Source organism: Hyperolius riggenbachi, chromosome 11, assembly GCF_040937935.1.
Source record: "Hyperolius riggenbachi isolate aHypRig1 chromosome 11, aHypRig1.pri, whole genome shotgun sequence".
In the NCBI taxonomy this organism is placed as follows: domain Eukaryota; kingdom Metazoa; phylum Chordata; class Amphibia; order Anura; family Hyperoliidae; genus Hyperolius; species Hyperolius riggenbachi.
In genome coordinates, this window is record NC_090656.1 from 98,278,896 (window position 1) to 98,304,120 (window position 25,225).

Genomic DNA, 25,225 nt, shown 5'->3' on the forward strand with positions numbered 1-25,225 from the left:
GGGATGCTATACTCAACATGGATGGGAGCTTAACCCGCACTTGCCTAGCCAAGACTTCTTCAAGTAAAATTTCTGCTTCTACAAGAAGAAACATTGTATAAAACTTAATTACTAAGCCACAGCACCTACATGAAATATAATAGTGACTGGCTTCTGTGGCACAAAACTCATCGGTTTTGCCACAGCTTTCATTATCATAATTTGGAAGTTGCACAACATTCTTTTCAACAATTTTGTCCTAAAAGTTTTCCATTCCCTTTTAGGTGGACTATGTGTATACTCTTAGGCAGGGAAAAGTAGGCCTGAAAAACTATTGAAAAAAAAATGTTAAAAAACTGAGAATGCAAATGCAAAGAAAAAAGAGTGCTGTGTCACAATAACCAATAACTGCTAATCAGCATATGGGTGCTGTGGCTTAGTTGGTTAAAGCACCTGTCTCGTAAACAGGAGATCCTGAGTTCAACCCTCAGCAGTGCCTTTGCTCATCTTATTATCACCAAGTCATTGCCTGCTGTTTACATCCCAGATTTTCGGGATCACATCTTTGAGCTTCACCCATATTTGCTCACAGGAAACTTGCATTCGCTATGCCCACTGTTTCCACCACATCTGAACAAAGACATTTTCTTATCAGTTTGGTTTGATGTACTACCTTCCATCTCTGACAATAGGTAAAGGTCACTAACAAGTCTTTTGGGATGCTATACTCAACATGGATGGGAGCTTAACCCGCACTTGCCTAGCCAAGACTTCTTCAAGTAAAATTTCTGCTTCTACAAGAAGAAACATTGTATAAAACTTAATTACTAAGCCACAGCACCTACATGAAATGTAATAGTGACTGGCTTCTGTGGCACAAAACTCATCGGTTTTGCCACAGCTTTCATTATCATAATTTGGAAGTTGCACAACATTCTTTTCAACAATTTTGTCCTAAAAGTTTTCCATTCCCTTTTAGGTGGACTATGTGTATACTCTTAGGCAGGGAAAAGTAGGCCTGAAAAACTATTGAAAAAAAAAATGTTAAAAAACTGAGAATGCAAATGCAAAGAAAAAAGAGTGCTGTGCCACAATAACCAATAACTGCTAATCAGCGTATGGGTGCTGTGGCTCAGTTGGTTAAAGCGCCTGTCTCGTAAACAGGAGATCCTGAGTTCAACTCTCAGCAGTGCCTTTGCTCATCTTATTATCACCAAGTCATTGCCTGCTGTTTACATCCCAGATTTTCGGGATCACATCTTTGAGCTTCACCCATATTTGCTCACAGGAAACTTGCATTCGCTATGCCCACTGTTTCCACCACATCTGAACAAAGACATTTTCTTATCAGTTTGGTTTGATGTACTACCTTCCATCTCTGACAATAGGTAAAGGTCACTAACAAGTCTTTTGGGATGCTATACTCAACATGGATGGGAGCTTAACCCGCACTTGCCTAGCCAAGACTTCTTCAAGTAAAATTTCTGCTTCTACAATAAGAAACATTGTATAAAACTTAATTACTAAGCCACAGCACCTACATGAAATATAATAGTGACTGGCTTCTGTGGCACAAAACTCATCGGTTTTGCCACAGCTTTCATTATCATATTTTGGAAGTTGCACAACATTCTTTTCAACAATTTTGTCCTAAAAGTTTTCCATTCCCTTTTAGGTGGACTATGTGTATACTCTTAGGCAGGGAAAAGTAGGCCTGAAAAACTATTGAAAAAAAAAATGTTAAAAAACTGAGAATGCAAATGCAAAGAAAAAAGAGTGCTGTGCCACAATAACCAATAACTGCTAATCAGCATATGGGTGCTGTGGCTTAGTTGGTTAAAGCGCCTGTCTCGTAAACAGGAGATCCTGAGTTCAACTCTCAGCAGTGCCTTTGCTCATCTTATTATCACCAAGTCATTGCCTGCTGTTTACATCCCAGATTTTCGGGATCACATCTTTGAGCTTCACCCATATTTGCTCACAGGAAACTTGCATTCGCTATGCCCACTGTTTCCACCACATCTGAACAAAGACATTTTCTTATCAGTTTGGTTTGATGTACTACCTTCCATCTCTGACAATAGGTAAAGGTCACTAACAAGTCTTTTGGGATGCTATACTCAACATGGATGGGAGCTTAACCCGCACTTGCCTAGCCAAGACTTCTTCAAGTAAAATTTCTGCTTCTACAAGAAGAAACATTGTATAAAACTTAATTACTAAGCCACAGCACCTACATGAAATGTAATAGTGACTGGCTTCTGTGGCACAAAACTCATCGGTTTTGCCACAGCTTTCATTATCATATTTTGGAAGTTGCACAACATTCTTTTCAACAATTTTGTCCTAAAAGTTTTCCATTCCCTTTTAGGTGGACTATGTGTATACTCTTAGGCAGGGAAAAGTAGGCCTGAAAAACTATTGAAAAAAAAATGTTAAAAAACTGAGAATGCAAATGCAAAGAAAAAAGAGTGCTGTGCCACAATAACCAATAACTGCTAATCAGCGTATGGGTGCTGTGGCTTAGTTGGTTAAAGCGCCTGTCTCGTAAACAGGAGATCCTGAGTTCAACTCTCAGCAGTGCCTTTGCTCATCTTATTATCACCAAGTCATTGCCTGCTGTTTACATCCCAGATTTTCGGGATCACATCTTTGAGCTTCACCCATATTTGCTCACAGGAAACTTGCATTCGCTATGCCCACTGTTTCCACCACATCTGAAAAAAGACATTTTCTTATCAGTTTGGTTTGACGTACTACCTTCCATCTCTGACAATAGGTAAAGGTCACTAACAAGTCTTTTGGGATGCTATACTCAACATGGATGGGAGCTTAACCCGCACTTGCCTAGCCAAGACTTCTTCAAGTAAAATTTCTGCTTCTACAATAAGAAACATTGTATAAAACTTAATTACTAAGCCACAGCACCTACATGAAATATAATAGTGACTGGCTTCTGTGGCACAAAACTCATCGGTTTTGCCACAGCTTTCATTATCATATTTTGGAAGTTGCACAACATTCTTTTCAACAATTTTGTCCTAAAAGTTTTCCATTCCCTTTTAGGTGGACTATGTGTATACTCTTAGGCAGGGAAAAGTAGGCCTGAAAAACTATTGAAAAAAAAAATGTTAAAAAACTGAGAATGCAAATGCAAAGAAAAAAGAGTGCTGTGCCACAATAACCAATAACTGCTAATCAGCGTATGGGTGCTGTGGCTTAGTTGGTTAAAGCGCCTGTCTCGTAAACAGGAGATCCTGAGTTCAACTCTCAGCAGTGCCTTTGCTCATCTTATTATCACCAAGTCATTGCCTGCTGTTTACATCCCAGATTTTCGGGATCACATCTTTGAGCTTCACCCATATTTGCTCACAGGAAACTTGCATTCGCTATGCCCACTGTTTCCACCACATCTGAACTAAACATTTTCTTATCAGTTTGGTTTGACGTACTACCTTCCGTCTCTGACAATAGGTAAAGGTCACTAACAAGTCTTTTGGGATGCTATACTCAACATGGATGGGAGCTTAACCCACACTTGCCTAGCCAAGACTTCTTCAAGTAAAATTTCTGCTTCTACAATAAGAAACATTGTATAAAACTTAATTACTAAGCCACAGCACCTACATGAAATATAATAGTGACTGGCTTCTGTGGCACAAAACTCATCGGTTTTGCCACAGCTTTCATTATCATATTTTGGAAGTTGCACAACATTCTTTTCAACAATTTTGTCCTAAAAGTTTTCCATTCCCTTTTAGGTGGACTATGTGTATACTCTTAGGCAGGGAAAAGTAGGCCTGAAAAACTATTGAAAAAAAAAATGTTAAAAAACTGAGAATGCAAATGCAAAGAAAAAAGAGTGCTGTGCCACAATAACCAATAACTGCTAATCAGCGTATGGGTGCTGTGGCTTAGTTGGTTAAAGCGCCTGTCTCGTAAACAGGAGATCCTGAGTTCAACTCTCAGCAGTGCCTTTTCTCATCTTATTATCACCAAGTCATTGCCTGCTGTTTACATCCCAGATTTTCGGGATCACATCTTTGAGCTTCACCCATATTTGCTCACAGGAAACTTGCATTCGCTATGCCCACTGTTTCCACCACATCTGAACAAAGACATTTTCTTATCAGTTTGGTTTGACGTACTACCTTCCATCTCTGACAATAGGTAAAGGTCACTAACAAGTCTTTTGGGATGCTATACTCAACATGGATGGGAGCTTAACCCGCACTTGCCTAGCCAAGACTTCTTCAAGTAAAATTTCTGCTTCTACAATAAGAAACATTGTATAAAACTTAATTACTAAGCCACAGCACCTACATGAAATATAATAGTGACTGGCTTCTGTGGCACAAAACTCATCGGTTTTGCCACAGCTTTCATTATCATATTTTGGAAGTTGCACAACATTCTTTTCAACAATTTTGTCCTAAAAGTTTTCCATTCCCTTTTAGGTGGACTATGTGTATACTCTTAGGCAGGGAAAAGTAGGCCTGAAAAACTATTGAAAAAAAAAATGTTAAAAAACTGAGAATGCAAATGCAAAGAAAAAAGAGTGCTGTGCCACAATAACCAATAACTGCTAATCAGCGTATGGGTGCTGTGGCTTAGTTGGTTAAAGCGCCTGTCTCGTAAACAGGAGATCCTGAGTTCAACTCTCAGCAGTGCCTTTTCTCATCTTATTATCACCAAGTCATTGCCTGCTGTTTACATCCCAGATTTTCGGGATCACATCTTTGAGCTTCACCCATATTTGCTCACAGGAAACTTGCATTCGCTATGCCCACTGTTTCCACCACATCTGAACAAAGACATTTTCTTATCAGTTTGGTTTGACGTACTACCTTCCATCTCTGACAATAGGTAAAGGTCACTAACAAGTCTTTTGGGATGCTATACTCAACATGGATGGGAGCTTAACCCGCACTTGCCTAGCCAAGACTTCTTCAAGTAAAATTTCTGCTTCTACAATAAGAAACATTGTATAAAACTTAATTACTAAGCCACAGCACCTACATGAAATGTAATAGTGACTGGCTTCTGTGGCACAAAACTCATCGGTTTTGCCACAGCTTTCATTATCATATTTTGGAAGTTGCACAACATTCTTTTCAACAATTTTGTCCTAAAAGTTTTCCATTCCCTTTTAGGTGGACTATGTGTATACTCTTAGGCAGGGAAAAGTAGGCCTGAAAAACTATTGAAAAAAAAATGTTAAAAAACTGAGAATGCAAATGCAAAGAAAAAAGAGTGCTGTGCCACAATAACCAATAACTGCTAATCAGCGTATGGGTGCTGTGGCTTAGTTGGTTAAAGCGCCTGTCTCGTAAACAGGAGATCCTGAGTTCAACTCTCAGCAGTGCCTTTGCTCATCTTATTATCACCAAGTCATTGCCTGCTGTTTACATCCCAGATTTTCGGGATCACATCTTTGAGCTTCACCCATATTTGCTCACAGGAAACTTGCATTCGCTATGCCCACTGTTTCCACCACATCTGAACAAAGACATTTTCTTATCAGTTTGGTTTGACGTACTACCTTCCATCTCTGACAATAGGTAAAGGTCACTAACAAGTCTTTTGGGATGCTATACTCAACATGGATGGGAGCTTAACCCGCACTTGCCTAGCCAAGACTTCTTCAAGTAAAATTTCTGCTTCTACAATAAGAAACATTGTATAAAACTTAATTACTAAGCCACAGCACCTACATGAAATATAATAGTGACTGGCTTCTGTGGCACAAAACTCATCGGTTTTGCCACAGCTTTCATTATCATATTTTGGAAGTTGCACAACATTCTTTTCAACAATTTTGTCCTAAAAGTTTTCCATTCCCTTTTAGGTGGACTATGTGTATACTCTTAGGCAGGGAAAAGTAGGCCTGAAAAACTATTGAAAAAAAAAATGTTAAAAAACTGAGAATGCAAATGCAAAGAAAAAAGAGTGCTGTGCCACAATAACCAATAACTGCTAATCAGCGTATGGGTGCTGTGGCTTAGTTGGTTAAAGCGCCTGTCTCGTAAACAGGAGATCCTGAGTTCAACTCTCAGCAGTGCCTTTGCTCATCTTATTATCACCAAGTCATTGCCTGCTGTTTACATCCCAGATTTTCGGGATCACATCTTTGAGCTTCACCCATATTTGCTCACAGGAAACTTGCATTCGCTATGCCCACTGTTTCCACCACATCTGAACAAAGACATTTTCTTATCAGTTTGGTTTGACGTACTACCTTCCATCTCTGACAATAGGTAAAGGTCACTAACAAGTCTTTTGGGATGCTATACTCAACATGGATGGGAGCTTAACCCGCACTTGCCTAGCCAAGACTTCTTCAAGTAAAATTTCTGCTTCTACAAGAAGAAACATTGTATAAAACTTAATTACTAAGCCACAGCACCTACATGAAATATAATAGTGACTGGCTTCTGTGGCACAAAACTCATCGGTTTTGCCACAGCTTTCATTTTCATAATTTGGAAGTTGCACAACATTCTTTTCAACAATTTTGTCCTAAAAGTTTTCCATTCCCTTTTAGGTGGACTATGTGTATACTCTTAGGCAGGGAAAAGTAGGCCTGAAAAACTATTGAAAAAAAAATGTTAAAAAACTGAGAATGCAAATGCAAAGAAAAAAGAGTGCTGTGTCACAATAACCAATAACTGCTAATCAGCGTATGGGTGCTGTGGCTTAGTTGGTTAAAGCACCTGTCTCGTAAACAGGAGATCCTGAGTTCAACCCTCAGCAGTGCCTTTGCTCATCTTATTATCACCAAGTCATTGCCTGCTGTTTACATCCCAGATTTTCGGGATCACATCTTTGAGCTTCACCCATATTTGCTCACAGGAAACTTGCATTCGCTATGCCCACTGTTTCCACCACATCTGAACAAAGACATTTTCTTATCAGTTTGGTTTGATGTACTACCTTCCATCTCTGACAATAGGTAAAGGTCACTAACAAGTCTTTTGGGATGCTATACTCAACATGGATGGGAGCTTAACCCGCACTTGCCTAGCCAAGACTTCTTCAAGTAAAATTTCTGCTTCTACAAGAAGAAACATTGTATAAAACTTAATTACTAAGCCACAGCACCTACATGAAATGTAATAGTGACTGGCTTCTGTGGCACAAAACTCATCGGTTTTGCCACAGCTTTCATTATCATATTTTGGAAGTTGCACAACATTCTTTTCAACAATTTTGTCCTAAAAGTTTTCCATTCCCTTTTAGGTGGACTATGTGTATACTCTTAGGCAGGGAAAAGTAGGCCTGAAAAACTATTGAAAAAAAAATGTTAAAAAACTGAGAATGCAAATGCAAAGAAAAAAGAGTGCTGTGCCACAATAACCAATAACTGCTAATCAGCGTATGGGTGCTGTGGCTTAGTTGGTTAAAGCGCCTGTCTCGTAAACAGGAGATCCTGAGTTCAACTCTCAGCAGTGCCTTTGCTCATCTTATTATCACCAAGTCATTGCCTGCTGTTTACATCCCAGATTTTCGGGATCACATCTTTGAGCTTCACCCATATTTGCTCACAGGAAACTTGCATTCGCTATGCCCACTGTTTCCACCACATCTGAAAAAAGACATTTTCTTATCAGTTTGGTTTGACGTACTACCTTCCATCTCTGACAATAGGTAAAGGTCACTAACAAGTCTTTTGGGATGCTATACTCAACATGGATGGGAGCTTAACCCGCACTTGCCTAGCCAAGACTTCTTCAAGTAAAATTTCTGCTTCTACAATAAGAAACATTGTATAAAACTTAATTACTAAGCCACAGCACCTACATGAAATATAATAGTGACTGGCTTCTGTGGCACAAAACTCATCGGTTTTGCCACAGCTTTCATTATCATATTTTGGAAGTTGCACAACATTCTTTTCAACAATTTTGTCCTAAAAGTTTTCCATTCCCTTTTAGGTGGACTATGTGTATACTCTTAGGCAGGGAAAAGTAGGCCTGAAAAACTATTGAAAAAAAAAATGTTAAAAAACTGAGAATGCAAATGCAAAGAAAAAAGAGTGCTGTGCCACAATAACCAATAACTGCTAATCAGCGTATGGGTGCTGTGGCTTAGTTGGTTAAAGCGCCTGTCTCGTAAACAGGAGATCCTGAGTTCAACTCTCAGCAGTGCCTTTGCTCATCTTATTATCACCAAGTCATTGCCTGCTGTTTACATCCCAGATTTTCGGGATCACATCTTTGAGCTTCACCCATATTTGCTCACAGGAAACTTGCATTCGCTATGCCCACTGTTTCCACCACATCTGAACTAAACATTTTCTTATCAGTTTGGTTTGACGTACTACCTTCCGTCTCTGACAATAGGTAAAGGTCACTAACAAGTCTTTTGGGATGCTATACTCAACATGGATGGGAGCTTAACCCACACTTGCCTAGCCAAGACTTCTTCAAGTAAAATTTCTGCTTCTACAATAAGAAACATTGTATAAAACTTAATTACTAAGCCACAGCACCTACATGAAATATAATAGTGACTGGCTTCTGTGGCACAAAACTCATCGGTTTTGCCACAGCTTTCATTATCATATTTTGGAAGTTGCACAACATTCTTTTCAACAATTTTGTCCTAAAAGTTTTCCATTCCCTTTTAGGTGGACTATGTGTATACTCTTAGGCAGGGAAAAGTAGGCCTGAAAAACTATTGAAAAAAAAAATGTTAAAAAACTGAGAATGCAAATGCAAAGAAAAAAGAGTGCTGTGCCACAATAACCAATAACTGCTAATCAGCGTATGGGTGCTGTGGCTTAGTTGGTTAAAGCGCCTGTCTCGTAAACAGGAGATCCTGAGTTCAACTCTCAGCAGTGCCTTTTCTCATCTTATTATCACCAAGTCATTGCCTGCTGTTTACATCCCAGATTTTCGGGATCACATCTTTGAGCTTCACCCATATTTGCTCACAGGAAACTTGCATTCGCTATGCCCACTGTTTCCACCACATCTGAACAAAGACATTTTCTTATCAGTTTGGTTTGACGTACTACCTTCCATCTCTGACAATAGGTAAAGGTCACTAACAAGTCTTTTGGGATGCTATACTCAACATGGATGGGAGCTTAACCCGCACTTGCCTAGCCAAGACTTCTTCAAGTAAAATTTCTGCTTCTACAATAAGAAACATTGTATAAAACTTAATTACTAAGCCACAGCACCTACATGAAATATAATAGTGACTGGCTTCTGTGGCACAAAACTCATCGGTTTTGCCACAGCTTTCATTATCATATTTTGGAAGTTGCACAACATTCTTTTCAACAATTTTGTCCTAAAAGTTTTCCATTCCCTTTTAGGTGGACTATGTGTATACTCTTAGGCAGGGAAAAGTAGGCCTGAAAAACTATTGAAAAAAAAAATGTTAAAAAACTGAGAATGCAAATGCAAAGAAAAAAGAGTGCTGTGCCACAATAACCAATAACTGCTAATCAGCATATGGGTGCTGTGGCTTAGTTGGTTAAAGCGCCTGTCTCGTAAACAGGAGATCCTGAGTTCAACTCTCAGCAGTGCCTTTTCTCATCTTATTATCACCAAGTCATTGCCTGCTGTTTACATCCCAGATTTTCGGGATCACATCTTTGAGCTTCACCCATATTTGCTCACAGGAAACTTGCATTCGCTATGCCCACTGTTTCCACCACATCTGAACAAAGACATTTTCTTATCAGTTTGGTTTGACGTACTACCTTCCATCTCTGACAATAGGTAAAGGTCACTAACAAGTCTTTTGGGATGCTATACTCAACATGGATGGGAGCTTAACCCGCACTTGCCTAGCCAAGACTTCTTCAAGTAAAATTTCTGCTTCTACAATAAGAAACATTGTATAAAACTTAATTACTAAGCCACAGCACCTACATGAAATGTAATAGTGACTGGCTTCTGTGGCACAAAACTCATCGGTTTTGCCACAGCTTTCATTATCATATTTTGGAAGTTGCACAACATTCTTTTCAACAATTTTGTCCTAAAAGTTTTCCATTCCCTTTTAGGTGGACTATGTGTATACTCTTAGGCAGGGAAAAGTAGGCCTGAAAAACTATTGAAAAAAAAATGTTAAAAAACTGAGAATGCAAATGCAAAGAAAAAAGAGTGCTGTGCCACAATAACCAATAACTGCTAATCAGCGTATGGGTGCTGTGGCTTAGTTGGTTAAAGCGCCTGTCTCGTAAACAGGAGATCCTGAGTTCAACTCTCAGCAGTGCCTTTGCTCATCTTATTATCACCAAGTCATTGCCTGCTGTTTACATCCCAGATTTTCGGGATCACATCTTTGAGCTTCACCCATATTTGCTCACAGGAAACTTGCATTCGCTATGCCCACTGTTTCCACCACATCTGAACAAAGACATTTTCTTATCAGTTTGGTTTGACGTACTACCTTCCATCTCTGACAATAGGTAAAGGTCACTAACAAGTCTTTTGGGATGCTATACTCAACATGGATGGGAGCTTAACCCGCACTTGCCTAGCCAAGACTTCTTCAAGTAAAATTTCTGCTTCTACAATAAGAAACATTGTATAAAACTTAATTACTAAGCCACAGCACCTACATGAAATATAATAGTGACTGGCTTCTGTGGCACAAAACTCATCGGTTTTGCCACAGCTTTCATTATCATATTTTGGAAGTTGCACAACATTCTTTTCAACAATTTTGTCCTAAAAGTTTTCCATTCCCTTTTAGGTGGACTATGTGTATACTCTTAGGCAGGGAAAAGTAGGCCTGAAAAACTATTGAAAAAAAAAATGTTAAAAAACTGAGAATGCAAATGCAAAGAAAAAAGAGTGCTGTGCCACAATAACCAATAACTGCTAATCAGCGTATGGGTGCTGTGGCTTAGTTGGTTAAAGCGCCTGTCTCGTAAACAGGAGATCCTGAGTTCAACTCTCAGCAGTGCCTTTGCTCATCTTATTATCACCAAGTCATTGCCTGCTGTTTACATCCCAGATTTTCGGGATCACATCTTTGAGCTTCACCCATATTTGCTCACAGGAAACTTGCATTCGCTATGCCCACTGTTTCCACCACATCTGAACTAAACATTTTCTTATCAGTTTGGTTTGACGTACTACCTTCCGTCTCTGACAATAGGTAAAGGTCACTAACAAGTCTTTTGGGATGCTATACTCAACATGGATGGGAGCTTAACCCACACTTGCCTAGCCAAGACTTCTTCAAGTAAAATTTCTGCTTCTACAATAAGAAACATTGTATAAAACTTAATTACTAAGCCACAGCACCTACATGAAATATAATAGTGACTGGCTTCTGTGGCACAAAACTCATCGGTTTTGCCACAGCTTTCATTATCATATTTTGGAAGTTGCACAACATTCTTTTCAACAATTTTGTCCTAAAAGTTTTCCATTCCCTTTTAGGTGGACTATGTGTATACTCTTAGGCAGGGAAAAGTAGGCCTGAAAAACTATTGAAAAAAAAAATGTTAAAAAACTGAGAATGCAAATGCAAAGAAAAAAGAGTGCTGTGCCACAATAACCAATAACTGCTAATCAGCGTATGGGTGCTGTGGCTTAGTTGGTTAAAGCGCCTGTCTCGTAAACAGGAGATCCTGAGTTCAACTCTCAGCAGTGCCTTTTCTCATCTTATTATCACCAAGTCATTGCCTGCTGTTTACATCCCAGATTTTCGGGATCACATCTTTGAGCTTCACCCATATTTGCTCACAGGAAACTTGCATTCGCTATGCCCACTGTTTCCACCACATCTGAACAAAGACATTTTCTTATCAGTTTGGTTTGACGTACTACCTTCCATCTCTGACAATAGGTAAAGGTCACTAACAAGTCTTTTGGGATGCTATACTCAACATGGATGGGAGCTTAACCCGCACTTGCCTAGCCAAGACTTCTTCAAGTAAAATTTCTGCTTCTACAATAAGAAACATTGTATAAAACTTAATTACTAAGCCACAGCACCTACATGAAATATAATAGTGACTGGCTTCTGTGGCACAAAACTCATCGGTTTTGCCACAGCTTTCATTATCATATTTTGGAAGTTGCACAACATTCTTTTCAACAATTTTGTCCTAAAAGTTTTCCATTCCCTTTTAGGTGGACTATGTGTATACTCTTAGGCAGGGAAAAGTAGGCCTGAAAAACTATTGAAAAAAAAAATGTTAAAAAACTGAGAATGCAAATGCAAAGAAAAAAGAGTGCTGTGCCACAATAACCAATAACTGCTAATCAGCGTATGGGTGCTGTGGCTTAGTTGGTTAAAGCGCCTGTCTCGTAAACAGGAGATCCTGAGTTCAACTCTCAGCAGTGCCTTTTCTCATCTTATTATCACCAAGTCATTGCCTGCTGTTTACATCCCAGATTTTCGGGATCACATCTTTGAGCTTCACCCATATTTGCTCACAGGAAACTTGCATTCGCTATGCCCACTGTTTCCACCACATCTGAAAAAAGACATTTTCTTATCAGTTTGGTTTGACGTACTACCTTCCATCTCTGACAATAGGTAAAGGTCACTAACAAGTCTTTTGGGATGCTATACTCAACATGGATGGGAGCTTAACCCGCACTTGCCTAGCCAAGACTTCTTCAAGTAAAATTTCTGCTTCTACAAGAAGAAACATTGTATAAAACTTAATTACTAAGCCACAGCACCTACATGAAATATAATAGTGACTGGCTTCTGTGGCACAAAACTCATCGGTTTTGCCACAGCTTTCATTTTCATAATTTGGAAGTTGCACAACATTCTTTTCAACAATTTTGTCCTAAAAGTTTTCCATTCCCTTTTAGGTGGACTATGTGTATACTCTTAGGCAGGGAAAAGTAGGCCTGAAAAACTATTGAAAAAAAAATGTTAAAAAACTGAGAATGCAAATGCAAAGAAAAAAGAGTGCTGTGCCACAATAACCAATAACTGCTAATCAGCGTATGGGTGCTGTGGCTTAGTTGGTTAAAGCGCCTGTCTCGTAAACAGGAGATCCTGAGTTCAACTCTCAGCAGTGCCTTTTCTCATCTTATTATCACCAAGTCATTGCCTGCTGTTTACATCCCAGATTTTCGGGATCACATCTTTGAGCTTCACCCATATTTGCTCACAGGAAACTTGCATTCGCTATGCCCACTGTTTCCACCACATCTGAAAAAAGACATTTTCTTATCAGTTTGGTTTGACGTACTACCTTCCATCTCTGACAATAGGTAAAGGTCACTAACAAGTCTTTTGGGATGCTATACTCAACATGGATGGGAGCTTAACCCGCACTTGCCTAGCCAAGACTTCTTCAAGTAAAATTTCTGCTTCTACAAGAAGAAACATTGTATAAAACTTAATTACTAAGCCACAGCACCTACATGAAATATAATAGTGACTGGCTTCTGTGGCACAAAACTCATCGGTTTTGCCACAGCTTTCATTTTCATAATTTGGAAGTTGCACAACATTCTTTTCAACAATTTTGTCCTAAAAGTTTTCCATTCCCTTTTAGGTGGACTATGTGTATACTCTTAGGCAGGGAAAAGTAGGCCTGAAAAACTATTGAAAAAAAAATGTTAAAAAACTGAGAATGCAAATGCAAAGAAAAAAGAGTGCTGTGTCACAATAACCAATAACTGCTAATCAGCGTATGGGTGCTGTGGCTTAGTTGGTTAAAGCACCTGTCTCGTAAACAGGAGATCCTGAGTTCAACCCTCAGCAGTGCCTTTGCTCATCTTATTATCACCAAGTCATTGCCTGCTGTTTACATCCCAGATTTTCGGGATCACATCTTTGAGCTTCACCCATATTTGCTCACAGGAAACTTGCATTCGCTATGCCCACTGTTTCCACCACATCTGAACAAAGACATTTTCTTATCAGTTTGGTTTGACGTACTACCTTCCATCTCTGACAATAGGTAAAGGTCACTAACAAGTCTTTTGGGATGCTATACTCAACATGGATGGGAGCTTAACCCGCACTTGCCTAGCCAAGACTTCTTCAAGTAAAATTTCTGCTTCTACAATAAGAAACATTGTATAAAACTTAATTACTAAGCCACAGCACCTACATGAAATATAATAGTGACTGGCTTCTGTGGCACAAAACTCATCGGTTTTGCCACAGCTTTCATTTTCATAATTTGGAAGTTGCACAACATTCTTTTCAACAATTTTGTCCTAAAAGTTTTCCATTCCCTTTTAGGTGGACTATGTGTATACTCTTAGGCAGGGAAAAGTAGGCCTGAAAAACTATTGAAAAAAAAATGTTAAAAAACTGAGAATGCAAATGCAAAGAAAAAAGAGTGCTGTGTCACAATAACCAATAACTGCTAATCAGCGTATGGGTGCTGTGGCTTAGTTGGTTAAAGCACCTGTCTCGTAAACAGGAGATCCTGAGTTCAACCCTCAGCAGTGCCTTTGCTCATCTTATTATCACCAAGTCATTGCCTGCTGTTTACATCCCAGATTTTCGGGATCACATCTTTGAGCTTCACCCATATTTGCTCACAGGAAACTTGCATTCGCTATGCCCACTGTTTCCACCACATCTGAACTAAACATTTTCTTATCAGTTTGGTTTGACGTACTACCTTCCATCTCTGACAATAGGTAAAGGTCACTAACAAGTCTTTTGGGATGCTATACTCAACATGGATGGGAGCTTAACCCGCACTTGCCTAGCCAAGACTTCTTCAAGTAAAATTTCTGCTTCTACAAGAAGAAACATTGTATAAAACTTAATTACTAAGCCACAGCACCTACATGAAATATAATAGTGACTGGCTTCTGTGGCACAAAACTCATCGGTTTTGCCACAGCTTTCATTTTCATAATTTGGAAGTTGCACAACATTCTTTTCAACAATTTTGTCCTAAAAGTTTTCCATTCCCTTTTAGGTGGACTATGTGTATACTCTTAGGCAGGGAAAAGTAGGCCTGAAAAACTATTGAAAAAAAAATGTTAAAAAACTGAGAATGCAAATGCAAAGAAAAAAGAGTGCTGTGTCACAATAACCAATAACTGCTAATCAGCGTATGGGTGCTGTGGCTTAGTTGGTTAAAGCACCTGTCTTGGAAACAGGAGATCCTGAGTTCAACCCTCAGCAGTGCCTTTGCTCATCTTATTATCACCAAGTCATTGCCTGCTGTTTACATCCCAGATTTTCGGGATCACATCTTTGAGCTTCACCCATATTTGCTCACAGGAAACTTGCATTCGCTATGCCCACTGTTTCCACCACATCTGAACTAAACATTTTCTTATCAGTTTGGTTTGACGTACTACCTTCCATCTCTGACAATAGGTAAAGGTCACTAACAAGTCTTTTGGGATGCTATACTCAACATGGATGGGAGCTTAACCCGCACTTGCCTAGCCAAGACTTCTTCAAGTAAAATTTCTGCTTCTACAATAAGAAACATTGTATAAAACTTAATTACTAAGCCACAGCACCTACATGAAATATAATAGTGACTGGCTTCTGTGGCACAAAACTCATCGGTTTTGCCACAGCTTTCATTATCATATTTTGGAAGTTGCACAACATTCTTTTCAACAATTTTGTCCTAAAAGTTTTCCATTCCCTTTTAGGTGGACTATGTGTATACTCTTAGGCAGGGAAAAGTAGGCCTGAAAAACTATTGAAAAAAAAAATGTTAAAAAACTGAGAATGCAAATGCAAAGAAAAAAGAGTGCTGTGCCACAATAACCAATAACTGCTAATCAGCGTATGGGTGCTGTGGCTTAGTTGGTTAAAGCGCCTGTCTCGTAAACAGGAGATCCTGAGTTCAACTCTCAGCAGTGCCTTTTCTCATCTTATTATCACCAAGTCATTGCCTGCTGTTTACATCCCAGATTTTCGGGATCACATCTTTGAGCTTCACCCATATTTGCTCACAGGAAACTTGCATTCGCTATGCCCACTGTTTCCACCACATCTGAACAAAGACATTTTCTTATCAGTTTGGTTTGACGTACTACCTTCCATCTCTGACAATAGGTAAAGGTCACTAACAAGTCTTTTGGGATGCTATACTCAACATGGATGGGAGCTTAACCCGCACTTGCCTAGCCAAGACTTCTTCAAGTAAAATTTCTGCTTCTACAATAAGAAACATTGTATAAAACTTAATTACTAAGCCACAGCACCTACATGAAATGTAATAGTGACTGGCTTCTGTGGCACAAAACTCATCGGTTTTGCCACAGCTTTCATTATCATATTTTGGAAGTTGCACAACATTCTTTTCAACAATTTTGTCCTAAAAGTTTTCCATTCCCTTTTAGGTGGACTATGTGTATACTCTTAGGCAGGGAAAAGTAGGCCTGAAAAACTATTGAAAAAAAAATGTTAAAAAACTGAGAATGCAAATGCAAAGAAAAAAGAGTGCTGTGCCACAATAACCAATAACTGCTAATCAGCGTATGGGTGCTGTGGCTTAGTTGGTTAAAGCGCCTGTCTCGTAAACAGGAGATCCTGAGTTCAACTCTCAGCAGTGCCTTTGCTCATCTTATTATCACCAAGTCATTGCCTGCTGTTTACATCCCAGATTTTCGGGATCACATCTTTGAGCTTCACCCATATTTGCTCACAGGAAACTTGCATTCGCTATGCCCACTGTTTCCACCACATCTGAACAAAGACATTTTCTTATCAGTTTGGTTTGACGTACTACCTTCCATCTCTGACAATAGGTAAAGGTCACTAACAAGTCTTTTGGGATGCTATACTCAACATGGATGGGAGCTTAACCCGCACTTGCCTAGCCAAGACTTCTTCAAGTAAAATTTCTGCTTCTACAATAAGAAACATTGTATAAAACTTAATTACTAAGCCACAGCACCTACATGAAATATAATAGTGACTGGCTTCTGTGGCACAAAACTCATCGGTTTTGCCACAGCTTTCATTATCATATTTTGGAAGTTGCACAACATTCTTTTCAACAATTTTGTCCTAAAAGTTTTCCATTCCCTTTTAGGTGGACTATGTGTATACTCTTAGGCAGGGAAAAGTAGGCCTGAAAAACTATTGAAAAAAAAAATGTTAAAAAACTGAGAATGCAAATGCAAAGAAAAAAGAGTGCTGTGCCACAATAACCAATAACTGCTAATCAGCGTATGGGTGCTGTGGCTTAGTTGGTTAAAGCGCCTGTCTCGTAAACAGGAGATCCTGAGTTCAACTCTCAGCAGTGCCTTTGCTCATCTTATTATCACCAAGTCATTGCCTGCTGTTTACATCCCAGATTTTCGGGATCACATCTTTGAGCTTCACCCATATTTGCTCACAGGAAACTTGCATTCGCTATGCCCACTGTTTCCACCACATCTGAACTAAACATTTTCTTATCAGTTTGGTTTGACGTACTACCTTCCGTCTCTGACAATAGGTAAAGGTCACTAACAAGTCTTTTGGGATGCTATACTCAACATGGATGGGAGCTTAACCCACACTTGCCTAGCCAAGACTTCTTCAAGTAAAATTTCTGCTTCTACAATAAGAAACATTGTATAAAACTTAATTACTAAGCCACAGCACCTACATGAAATATAATAGTGACTGGCTTCTGTGGCACAAAACTCATCGGTTTTGCCACAGCTTTCATTATCATATTTTGGAAGTTGCACAACATTCTTTTCAACAATTTTGTCCTAAAAGTTTTCCATTCCCTTTTAGGTGGACTATGTGTATACTCTTAGGCAGGGAAAAGTAGGCCTGAAAAACTATTGAAAAAAAAAATGTTAAAAAACTGAGAATGCAAATGCAAAGAAAAAAGAGTGCTGTGCCACAATAACCAATAACTGCTAATCAGCGTATGGGTGCTGTGGCTTAGTTGGTTAAAGCGCCTGTCTCGTAAACAGGAGATCCTGAGTTCAACTCTCAGCAGTGCCTTTTCTCATCTTATTATCACCAAGTCATTGCCTGCTGTTTACATCCCAGATTTTCGGGATCACATCTTTGAGCTTCACCCATATTTGCTCACAGGAAACTTGCATTCGCTATGCCCACTGTTTCCACCACATCTGAACAAAGACATTTTCTTATCAGTTTGGTTTGACGTACTACCTTCCATCTCTGACAATAGGTAAAGGTCACTAACAAGTCTTTTGGGATGCTATACTCAACATGGATGGGAGCTTAACCCGCACTTGCCTAGCCAAGACTTCTTCAAGTAAAATTTCTGCTTCTACAATAAGAAACATTGTATAAAACTTAATTACTAAGCCACAGCACCTACATGAAATATAATAGTGACTGGCTTCTGTGGCACAAAACTCATCGGTTTTGCCACAGCTTTCATTATCATATTTTGGAAGTTGCACAACATTCTTTTCAACAATTTTGTCCTAAAAGTTTTCCATTCCCTTTTAGGTGGACTATGTGTATACTCTTAGGCAGGGAAAAGTAGGCCTGAAAAACTATTGAAAAAAAAAATGTTAAAAAACTGAGAATGCAAATGCAAAGAAAAAAGAGTGCTGTGCCACAATAACCAATAACTGCTAATCAGCGTATGGGTGCTGTGGCTTAGTTGGTTAAAGCGCCTGTCTCGTAAACAGGAGATCCTGAGTTCAACTCTCAGCAGTGCCTTTTCTCATCTTATTATCACCAAGTCATTGCCTGCTGTTTACATCCCAGATTTTCGGGATCACATCTTTGAGCTTCACCCATATTTGCTCACAGGAAACTTGCATTCGCTATGCCCACTGTTTCCACCACATCTGAAAAAAGACATTTTCTTATCAGTTTGGTTTGACGTACTACCTTCCATCTCTGACAATAGGTAAAGGTCACTAACAAGTCTTTTGGGATGCTATACTCAACATGGATGGGAGCTTAACCCGCACTTGCCTAGCCAAGACTTCTTCAAGTAAAATTTCTGCTTCTACAAGAAGAAACATTGTATAAAACTTAATTACTAAGCCACAGCACCTACATGAAATATAATAGTGACTGGCTTCTGTGGCACAAAACTCATCGGTTTTGCCACAGCTTTCATTTTCATAATTTGGAAGTTGCACAACATTCTTTTCAACAATTTTGTCCTAAAAGTTTTCCATTCCCTTTTAGGTGGACTATGTGTATACTCTTAGGCAGGGAAAAGTAGGCCTGAAAAACTATTGAAAAAAAAATGTTAAAAAACTGAGAATGCAAATGCAAAGAAAAAAGAGTGCTGTGCCACAATAACCAATAACTGCTAATCAGCGTATGGGTGCTGTGGCTTAGTTGGTTAAAGCGCCTGTCTCGTAAACAGGAGATCCTGAGTTCAACTCTCAGCAGTGCCTTTTCTCATCTTATTATCACCAAGTCATTGCCTGCTGTTTACATCCCAGATTTTCGGGATCACATCTTTGAGCTTCACCCATATTTGCTCACAGGAAACTTGCATTCGCTATGCCCACTGTTTCCACCACATCTGAAAAAAGACATTTTCTTATCAGTTTGGTTTGACGTACTACCTTCCATCTCTGACAATAGGTAAAGGTCACTAACAAGTCTTTTGGGATGCTATACTCAACATGGATGGGAGCTTAACCCGCACTTGCCTAGCCAAGACTTCTTCAAGTAAAATTTCTGCTTCTACAAGAAGAAACATTGTATAAAACTTAATTACTAAGCCACAGCACCTACATGAAATATAATAGTGACTGGCTTCTGTGGCACAAAACTCATCGGTTTTGCCACAGCTTTCATTTTCATAATTTGGAAGTTGCACAACATTCTTTTCAACAATTTTGTCCTAAAAGTTTTCCATTCCCTTTTAGGTGGACTATGTGTATACTCTTAGGCAGGGAAAAGTAGGCCTGAAAAACTATTGAAAAAAAAATGTTAAAAAACTGAGAATGCAAATGCAAAGAAAAAAGAGTGCTGTGTCACAATAACCAATAACTGCTAATCAGCGTATGGGTGCTGTGGCTTAGTTGGTTAAAGCACCTGTCTCGTAAACAGGAGATCCTGAGTTCAACCCTCAGCAGTGCCTTTGCTCATCTTATTATCACCAAGTCATTGCCTGCTGTTTACATCCCAGATTTTCGGGATCACATCTTTGAGCTTCACCCATATTTGCTCACAGGAAACTTGCATTCGCTATGCCCACTGTTTCCACCACATCTGAACAAAGACATTTTCTTATCAGTTTGGTTTGACGTACTACCTTCCATCTCTGACAATAGGTAAAGGTCACTAACAAGTCTTTTGGGATGCTATACTCAACATGGATGGGAGCTTAACCCGCACTTGCCTAGCCAAGACTTCTTCAAGTAAAATTTCTGCTTCTACAATAAGAAACATTGTATAAAACTTAATTACTAAGCCACAGCACCTACATGAAATATAATAGTGACTGGCTTCTGTGGCACAAAACTCATCGGTTTTGCCACAGCTTTCATTTTCATAATTTGGAAGTTGCACAACATTCTTTTCAACAATTTTGTCCTAAAAGTTTTCCATTCCCTTTTAGGTGGACTATGTGTATACTCTTAGGCAGGGAAAAGTAGGCCTGAAAAACTATTGAAAAAAAAATGTTAAAAAACTGAGAATGCAAATGCAAAGAAAAAAGAGTGCTGTGTCACAATAACCAATAACTGCTAATCAGCGTATGGGTGCTGTGGCTTAGTTGGTTAAAGCACCTGTCTCGTAAACAGGAGATCCTGAGTTCAACCCTCAGCAGTGCCTTTGCTCATCTTATTATCACCAAGTCATTGCCTGCTGTTTACATCCCAGATTTTCGGGATCACATCTTTGAGCTTCACCCATATTTGCTCACAGGAAACTTGCATTCGCTATGCCCACTGTTTCCACCACATCTGAACTAAACATTTTCTTATCAGTTTGGTTTGACGTACTACCTTCCATCTCTGACAATAGGTAAAGGTCACTAACAAGTCTTTTGGGATGCTATACTCAACATGGATGGGAGCTTAACCCGCACTTGCCTAGCCAAGACTTCTTCAAGTAAAATTTCTGCTTCTACAAGAAGAAACATTGTATAAAACTTAATTACTAAGCCACAGCACCTACATGAAATATAATAGTGACTGGCTTCTGTGGCACAAAACTCATCGGTTTTGCCACAGCTTTCATTTTCATAATTTGGAAGTTGCACAACATTCTTTTCAACAATTTTGTCCTAAAAGTTTTCCATTCCCTTTTAGGTGGACTATGTGTATACTCTTAGGCAGGGAAAAGTAGGCCTGAAAAACTATTGAAAAAAAAATGTTAAAAAACTGAGAATGCAAATGCAAAGAAAAAAGAGTGCTGTGTCACAATAACCAATAACTGCTAATCAGCGTATGGGTGCTGTGGCTTAGTTGGTTAAAGCACCTGTCTTGGAAACAGGAGATCCTGAGTTCAACCCTCAGCAGTGCCTTTGCTCATCTTATTATCACCAAGTCATTGCCTGCTGTTTACATCCCAGATTTTCGGGATCACATCTTTGAGCTTCACCCATATTTGCTCACAGGAAACTTGCATTCGCTATGCCCACTGTTTCCACCACATCTGAACTAAACATTTTCTTATCAGTTTGGTTTGACGTACTACCTTCCATCTCTGACAATAGGTAAAGGTCACTAACAAGTCTTTTGGGATGCTATACTCAACATGGATGGGAGCTTAACCCGCACTTGCCTAGCCAAGACTTCTTCAAGTAAAATTTCTGCTTCTACAATAAGAAACATTGTATAAAACTTAATTACTAAGCCACAGCACCTACATGAAATATAATAGTGACTGGCTTCTGTGGCACAAAACTCATCGGTTTTGCCACAGCTTTCATTATCATATTTTGGAAGTTGCACAACATTCTTTTCAACAATTTTGTCCTAAAAGTTTTCCATTCCCTTTTAGGTGGACTATGTGTATACTCTTAGGCAGGGAAAAGTAGGCCTGAAAAACTATTGAAAAAAAAAATGTTAAAAAACTGAGACTGCAAATGCAAAGAAAAAAGAGTGCTGTGCCACAATAACCAATAACTGCTAATCAGCGTATGGGTGCTGTGGCTTAGTTGGTTAAAGCGCCTGTCTCGTAAACAGGAGATCCTGAGTTCAACTCTCAGCAGTGCCTTTGCTCATCTTATTATCACCAAGTCATTGCCTGCTGTTTACATCCCAGATTTTCGGGATCACATCTTTGAGCTTCACCCATATTTGCTCACAGGAAACTTGCATTCGCTATGCCCACTGTTTCCACCACATCTGAACTAAACATTTTCTTATCAGTTTGGTTTGACGTACTACCTTCCGTCTCTGACAATAGGTAAAGGTCACTAACAAGTCTTTTGGGATGCTATACTCAACATGGATGGGAGCTTAACCCACACTTGCCTAGCCAAGACTTCTTCAAGTAAAATTTCTGCTTCTACAATAAGAAACATTGTATAAAACTTAATTACTAAGCCACAGCACCTACATGAAATATAATAGTGACTGGCTTCTGTGGCACAAAACTCATCGGTTTTGCCACAGCTTTCATTATCATATTTTGGAAGTTGCACAACATTCTTTTCAACAATTTTGTCCTAAAAGTTTTCCATTCCCTTTTAGGTGGACTATGTGTATACTCTTAGGCAGGGAAAAGTAGGCCTGAAAAACTATTGAAAAAAAAAATGTTAAAAAACTGAGAATGCAAATGCAAAGAAAAAAGAGTGCTGTGCCACAATAACCAATAACTGCTAATCAGCGTATGGGTGCTGTGGCTTAGTTGGTTAAAGCGCCTGTCTCGTAAACAGGAGATCCTGAGTTCAACTCTCAGCAGTGCCTTTTCTCATCTTATTATCACCAAGTCATTGCCTGCTGTTTACATCCCAGATTTTCGGGATCACATCTTTGAGCTTCACCCATATTTGCTCACAGGAAACTTGCATTCGCTATGCCCACTGTTTCCACCACATCTGAACAAAGACATTTTCTTATCAGTTTGGTTTGACGTACTACCTTCCATCTCTGACAATAGGTAAAGGTCACTAACAAGTCTTTTGGGATGCTATACTCAACATGGATGGGAGCTTAACCCGCACTTGCCTAGCCAAGACTTCTTCAAGTAAAATTTCTGCTTCTACAATAAGAAACATTGTATAAAACTTAATTACTAAGCCACAGCACCTACATGAAATATAATAGTGACTGGCTTCTGTGGCACAAAACTCATCGGTTTTGCCACAGCTTTCATTATCATATTTTGGAAGTTGCACAACATTCTTTTCAACAATTTTGTCCTAAAAGTTTTCCATTCCCTTTTAGGTGGACTATGTGTATACTCTTAGGCAGGGAAAAGTAGGCCTGAAAAACTATTGAAAAAAAAAATGTTAAAAAACTGAGAATGCAAATGCAAAGAAAAAAGAGTGCTGTGCCACAATAACCAATAACTGCTAATCAGCGTATGGGTGCTGTGGCTTAGTTGGTTAAAGCGCCTGTCTCGTAAACAGGAGATCCTGAGTTCAACTCTCAGCAGTGCCTTTTCTCATCTTATTATCACCAAGTCATTGCCTGCTGTTTACATCCCAGATTTTCGGGATCACATCTTTGAGCTTCACCCATATTTGCTCACAGGAAACTTGCATTCGCTATGCCCACTGTTTCCACCACATCTGAAAAAAGACATTTTCTTATCAGTTTGGTTTGACGTACTACCTTCCATCTCTGACAATAGGTAAAGGTCACTAACAAGTCTTTTGGGATGCTATACTCAACATGGATGGGAGCTTAACCCGCACTTGCCTAGCCAAGACTTCTTCAAGTAAAATTTCTGCTTCTACAAGAAGAAACATTGTATAAAACTTAATTACTAAGCCACAGCACCTACATGAAATATAATAGTGACTGGCTTCTGTGGCACAAAACTCATCGGTTTTGCCACAGCTTTCATTTTCATAATTTGGAAGTTGCACAACATTCTTTTCAACAATTTTGTCCTAAAAGTTTTCCATTCCCTTTTAGGTGGACTATGTGTATACTCTTAGGCAGGGAAAAGTAGGCCTGAAAAACTATTGAAAAAAAAATGTTAAAAAACTGAGAATGCAAATGCAAAGAAAAAAGAGTGCTGTGTCACAATAACCAATAACTGCTAATCAGCGTATGGGTGCTGTGGCTTAGTTGGTTAAAGCACCTGTCTCGTAAACAGGAGATCCTGAGTTCAACCCTCAGCAGTGCCTTTGCTCATCTTATTATCACCAAGTCATTGCCTGCTGTTTACATCCCAGATTTTCGGGATCACATCTTTGAGCTTCACCCATATTTGCTCACAGGAAACTTGCATTCGCTATGCCCACTGTTTCCACCACATCTGAACAAAGACATTTTCTTATCAGTTTGGTTTGACGTACTACCTTCCATCTCTGACAATAGGTAAAGGTCACTAACAAGTCTTTTGGGATGCTATACTCAACATGGATGGGAGCTTAACCCGCACTTGCCTAGCCAAGACTTCTTCAAGTAAAATTTCTGCTTCTACAATAAGAAACATTGTATAAAACTTAATTACTAAGCCACAGCACCTACATGAAATATAATAGTGACTGGCTTCTGTGGCACAAAACTCATCGGTTTTGCCACAGCTTTCATTATCATATTTTGGAAGTTGCACAACATTCTTTTCAACAATTTTGTCCTAAAAGTTTTCCATTCCCTTTTAGGTGGACTATGTGTATACTCTTAGGCAGGGAAAAGTAGGCCTGAAAAACTATTGAAAAAAAAAATGTTAAAAAACTGAGAATGCAAATGCAAAGAAAAAAGAGTGCTGTGCCACAATAACCAATAACTGCTAATCAGCGTATGGGTGCTGTGGCTTAGTTGGTTAAAGCGCCTGTCTCGTAAACAGGAGATCCTGAGTTCAACTCTCAGCAGTGCCTTTTCTCATCTTATTATCACCAAGTCATTGCCTGCTGTTTACATCCCAGATTTTCGGGATCACATCTTTGAGCTTCACCCATATTTGCTCACAGGAAACTTGCATTCGCTATGCCCACTGTTTCCACCACATCTGAACAAAGACATTTTCTTATCAGTTTGGTTTGACGTACTACCTTCCATCTCTGACAATAGGTAAAGGTCACTAACAAGTCTTTTGGGATGCTATACTCAACATGGATGGGAGCTTAACCCGCACTTGCCTAGCCAAGACTTCTTCAAGTAAAATTTCTGCTTCTACAATAAGAAACATTGTATAAAACTTAATTACTAAGCCACAGCACCTACATGAAATGTAATAGTGACTGGCTTCTGTGGCACAAAACTCATCGGTTTTGCCACAGCTTTCATTA

At 39.2% G+C, this 25,225-nt stretch overlaps 36 non-coding genes across 36 annotated transcripts; all 36 read left to right on the plus strand.

Annotated features, from left to right (window-relative positions):
* Window positions 1-404: 404 nt before the first annotated feature.
* TRNAT-CGU (transfer RNA threonine (anticodon CGU)) lies at window positions 405-478 on the plus strand. The gene has a single exon. It is a non-coding gene; the product is annotated as a tRNA-Thr (tRNA).
* A 622-nt stretch (window positions 479-1,100) lies between these two features.
* On the plus strand, window positions 1,101-1,174 carry TRNAT-CGU (transfer RNA threonine (anticodon CGU)). Its single transcript has one exon. It is a non-coding gene; the product is annotated as a tRNA-Thr (tRNA).
* A 622-nt stretch (window positions 1,175-1,796) lies between these two features.
* TRNAT-CGU (transfer RNA threonine (anticodon CGU)) lies at window positions 1,797-1,870 on the plus strand. Its single transcript has one exon. It is a non-coding gene; the product is annotated as a tRNA-Thr (tRNA).
* A 621-nt stretch (window positions 1,871-2,491) lies between these two features.
* Window positions 2,492-2,565, plus strand: TRNAT-CGU (transfer RNA threonine (anticodon CGU)). Its single transcript has one exon. It is a non-coding gene; the product is annotated as a tRNA-Thr (tRNA).
* Window positions 2,566-3,187: 622 nt separating this feature from the next.
* TRNAT-CGU (transfer RNA threonine (anticodon CGU)) lies at window positions 3,188-3,261 on the plus strand. The gene has a single exon. It is a non-coding gene; the product is annotated as a tRNA-Thr (tRNA).
* Window positions 3,262-3,882: 621 nt separating this feature from the next.
* Window positions 3,883-3,956, plus strand: TRNAT-CGU (transfer RNA threonine (anticodon CGU)). The gene has a single exon. It is a non-coding gene; the product is annotated as a tRNA-Thr (tRNA).
* Window positions 3,957-4,578: 622 nt separating this feature from the next.
* Window positions 4,579-4,652, plus strand: TRNAT-CGU (transfer RNA threonine (anticodon CGU)). The gene has a single exon. It is a non-coding gene; the product is annotated as a tRNA-Thr (tRNA).
* Window positions 4,653-5,273: 621 nt separating this feature from the next.
* On the plus strand, window positions 5,274-5,347 carry TRNAT-CGU (transfer RNA threonine (anticodon CGU)). The gene has a single exon. It is a non-coding gene; the product is annotated as a tRNA-Thr (tRNA).
* A 622-nt stretch (window positions 5,348-5,969) lies between these two features.
* TRNAT-CGU (transfer RNA threonine (anticodon CGU)) lies at window positions 5,970-6,043 on the plus strand. Its single transcript has one exon. It is a non-coding gene; the product is annotated as a tRNA-Thr (tRNA).
* A 621-nt stretch (window positions 6,044-6,664) lies between these two features.
* On the plus strand, window positions 6,665-6,738 carry TRNAT-CGU (transfer RNA threonine (anticodon CGU)). Its single transcript has one exon. It is a non-coding gene; the product is annotated as a tRNA-Thr (tRNA).
* A 621-nt stretch (window positions 6,739-7,359) lies between these two features.
* On the plus strand, window positions 7,360-7,433 carry TRNAT-CGU (transfer RNA threonine (anticodon CGU)). Its single transcript has one exon. It is a non-coding gene; the product is annotated as a tRNA-Thr (tRNA).
* Window positions 7,434-8,055: 622 nt separating this feature from the next.
* On the plus strand, window positions 8,056-8,129 carry TRNAT-CGU (transfer RNA threonine (anticodon CGU)). The gene has a single exon. It is a non-coding gene; the product is annotated as a tRNA-Thr (tRNA).
* A 621-nt stretch (window positions 8,130-8,750) lies between these two features.
* Window positions 8,751-8,824, plus strand: TRNAT-CGU (transfer RNA threonine (anticodon CGU)). Its single transcript has one exon. It is a non-coding gene; the product is annotated as a tRNA-Thr (tRNA).
* Window positions 8,825-9,446: 622 nt separating this feature from the next.
* On the plus strand, window positions 9,447-9,520 carry TRNAT-CGU (transfer RNA threonine (anticodon CGU)). Its single transcript has one exon. It is a non-coding gene; the product is annotated as a tRNA-Thr (tRNA).
* Window positions 9,521-10,141: 621 nt separating this feature from the next.
* TRNAT-CGU (transfer RNA threonine (anticodon CGU)) lies at window positions 10,142-10,215 on the plus strand. Its single transcript has one exon. It is a non-coding gene; the product is annotated as a tRNA-Thr (tRNA).
* Window positions 10,216-10,837: 622 nt separating this feature from the next.
* TRNAT-CGU (transfer RNA threonine (anticodon CGU)) lies at window positions 10,838-10,911 on the plus strand. The gene has a single exon. It is a non-coding gene; the product is annotated as a tRNA-Thr (tRNA).
* A 621-nt stretch (window positions 10,912-11,532) lies between these two features.
* TRNAT-CGU (transfer RNA threonine (anticodon CGU)) lies at window positions 11,533-11,606 on the plus strand. The gene has a single exon. It is a non-coding gene; the product is annotated as a tRNA-Thr (tRNA).
* Window positions 11,607-12,228: 622 nt separating this feature from the next.
* TRNAT-CGU (transfer RNA threonine (anticodon CGU)) lies at window positions 12,229-12,302 on the plus strand. Its single transcript has one exon. It is a non-coding gene; the product is annotated as a tRNA-Thr (tRNA).
* A 621-nt stretch (window positions 12,303-12,923) lies between these two features.
* Window positions 12,924-12,997, plus strand: TRNAT-CGU (transfer RNA threonine (anticodon CGU)). Its single transcript has one exon. It is a non-coding gene; the product is annotated as a tRNA-Thr (tRNA).
* Window positions 12,998-13,618: 621 nt separating this feature from the next.
* TRNAT-CGU (transfer RNA threonine (anticodon CGU)) lies at window positions 13,619-13,692 on the plus strand. The gene has a single exon. It is a non-coding gene; the product is annotated as a tRNA-Thr (tRNA).
* Window positions 13,693-14,313: 621 nt separating this feature from the next.
* Window positions 14,314-14,387, plus strand: TRNAT-CGU (transfer RNA threonine (anticodon CGU)). Its single transcript has one exon. It is a non-coding gene; the product is annotated as a tRNA-Thr (tRNA).
* Window positions 14,388-15,007: 620 nt separating this feature from the next.
* Window positions 15,008-15,081, plus strand: TRNAP-UGG (transfer RNA proline (anticodon UGG)). The gene has a single exon. It is a non-coding gene; the product is annotated as a tRNA-Pro (tRNA).
* A 621-nt stretch (window positions 15,082-15,702) lies between these two features.
* TRNAT-CGU (transfer RNA threonine (anticodon CGU)) lies at window positions 15,703-15,776 on the plus strand. Its single transcript has one exon. It is a non-coding gene; the product is annotated as a tRNA-Thr (tRNA).
* Window positions 15,777-16,397: 621 nt separating this feature from the next.
* Window positions 16,398-16,471, plus strand: TRNAT-CGU (transfer RNA threonine (anticodon CGU)). Its single transcript has one exon. It is a non-coding gene; the product is annotated as a tRNA-Thr (tRNA).
* Window positions 16,472-17,093: 622 nt separating this feature from the next.
* On the plus strand, window positions 17,094-17,167 carry TRNAT-CGU (transfer RNA threonine (anticodon CGU)). Its single transcript has one exon. It is a non-coding gene; the product is annotated as a tRNA-Thr (tRNA).
* A 621-nt stretch (window positions 17,168-17,788) lies between these two features.
* TRNAT-CGU (transfer RNA threonine (anticodon CGU)) lies at window positions 17,789-17,862 on the plus strand. Its single transcript has one exon. It is a non-coding gene; the product is annotated as a tRNA-Thr (tRNA).
* A 622-nt stretch (window positions 17,863-18,484) lies between these two features.
* TRNAT-CGU (transfer RNA threonine (anticodon CGU)) lies at window positions 18,485-18,558 on the plus strand. The gene has a single exon. It is a non-coding gene; the product is annotated as a tRNA-Thr (tRNA).
* Window positions 18,559-19,179: 621 nt separating this feature from the next.
* On the plus strand, window positions 19,180-19,253 carry TRNAT-CGU (transfer RNA threonine (anticodon CGU)). The gene has a single exon. It is a non-coding gene; the product is annotated as a tRNA-Thr (tRNA).
* Window positions 19,254-19,874: 621 nt separating this feature from the next.
* Window positions 19,875-19,948, plus strand: TRNAT-CGU (transfer RNA threonine (anticodon CGU)). Its single transcript has one exon. It is a non-coding gene; the product is annotated as a tRNA-Thr (tRNA).
* Window positions 19,949-20,569: 621 nt separating this feature from the next.
* On the plus strand, window positions 20,570-20,643 carry TRNAT-CGU (transfer RNA threonine (anticodon CGU)). Its single transcript has one exon. It is a non-coding gene; the product is annotated as a tRNA-Thr (tRNA).
* Window positions 20,644-21,263: 620 nt separating this feature from the next.
* Window positions 21,264-21,337, plus strand: TRNAP-UGG (transfer RNA proline (anticodon UGG)). Its single transcript has one exon. It is a non-coding gene; the product is annotated as a tRNA-Pro (tRNA).
* A 621-nt stretch (window positions 21,338-21,958) lies between these two features.
* TRNAT-CGU (transfer RNA threonine (anticodon CGU)) lies at window positions 21,959-22,032 on the plus strand. Its single transcript has one exon. It is a non-coding gene; the product is annotated as a tRNA-Thr (tRNA).
* A 621-nt stretch (window positions 22,033-22,653) lies between these two features.
* Window positions 22,654-22,727, plus strand: TRNAT-CGU (transfer RNA threonine (anticodon CGU)). The gene has a single exon. It is a non-coding gene; the product is annotated as a tRNA-Thr (tRNA).
* Window positions 22,728-23,349: 622 nt separating this feature from the next.
* On the plus strand, window positions 23,350-23,423 carry TRNAT-CGU (transfer RNA threonine (anticodon CGU)). Its single transcript has one exon. It is a non-coding gene; the product is annotated as a tRNA-Thr (tRNA).
* Window positions 23,424-24,044: 621 nt separating this feature from the next.
* Window positions 24,045-24,118, plus strand: TRNAT-CGU (transfer RNA threonine (anticodon CGU)). Its single transcript has one exon. It is a non-coding gene; the product is annotated as a tRNA-Thr (tRNA).
* Window positions 24,119-24,740: 622 nt separating this feature from the next.
* TRNAT-CGU (transfer RNA threonine (anticodon CGU)) lies at window positions 24,741-24,814 on the plus strand. Its single transcript has one exon. It is a non-coding gene; the product is annotated as a tRNA-Thr (tRNA).
* Window positions 24,815-25,225: the final 411 nt, after the last annotated feature.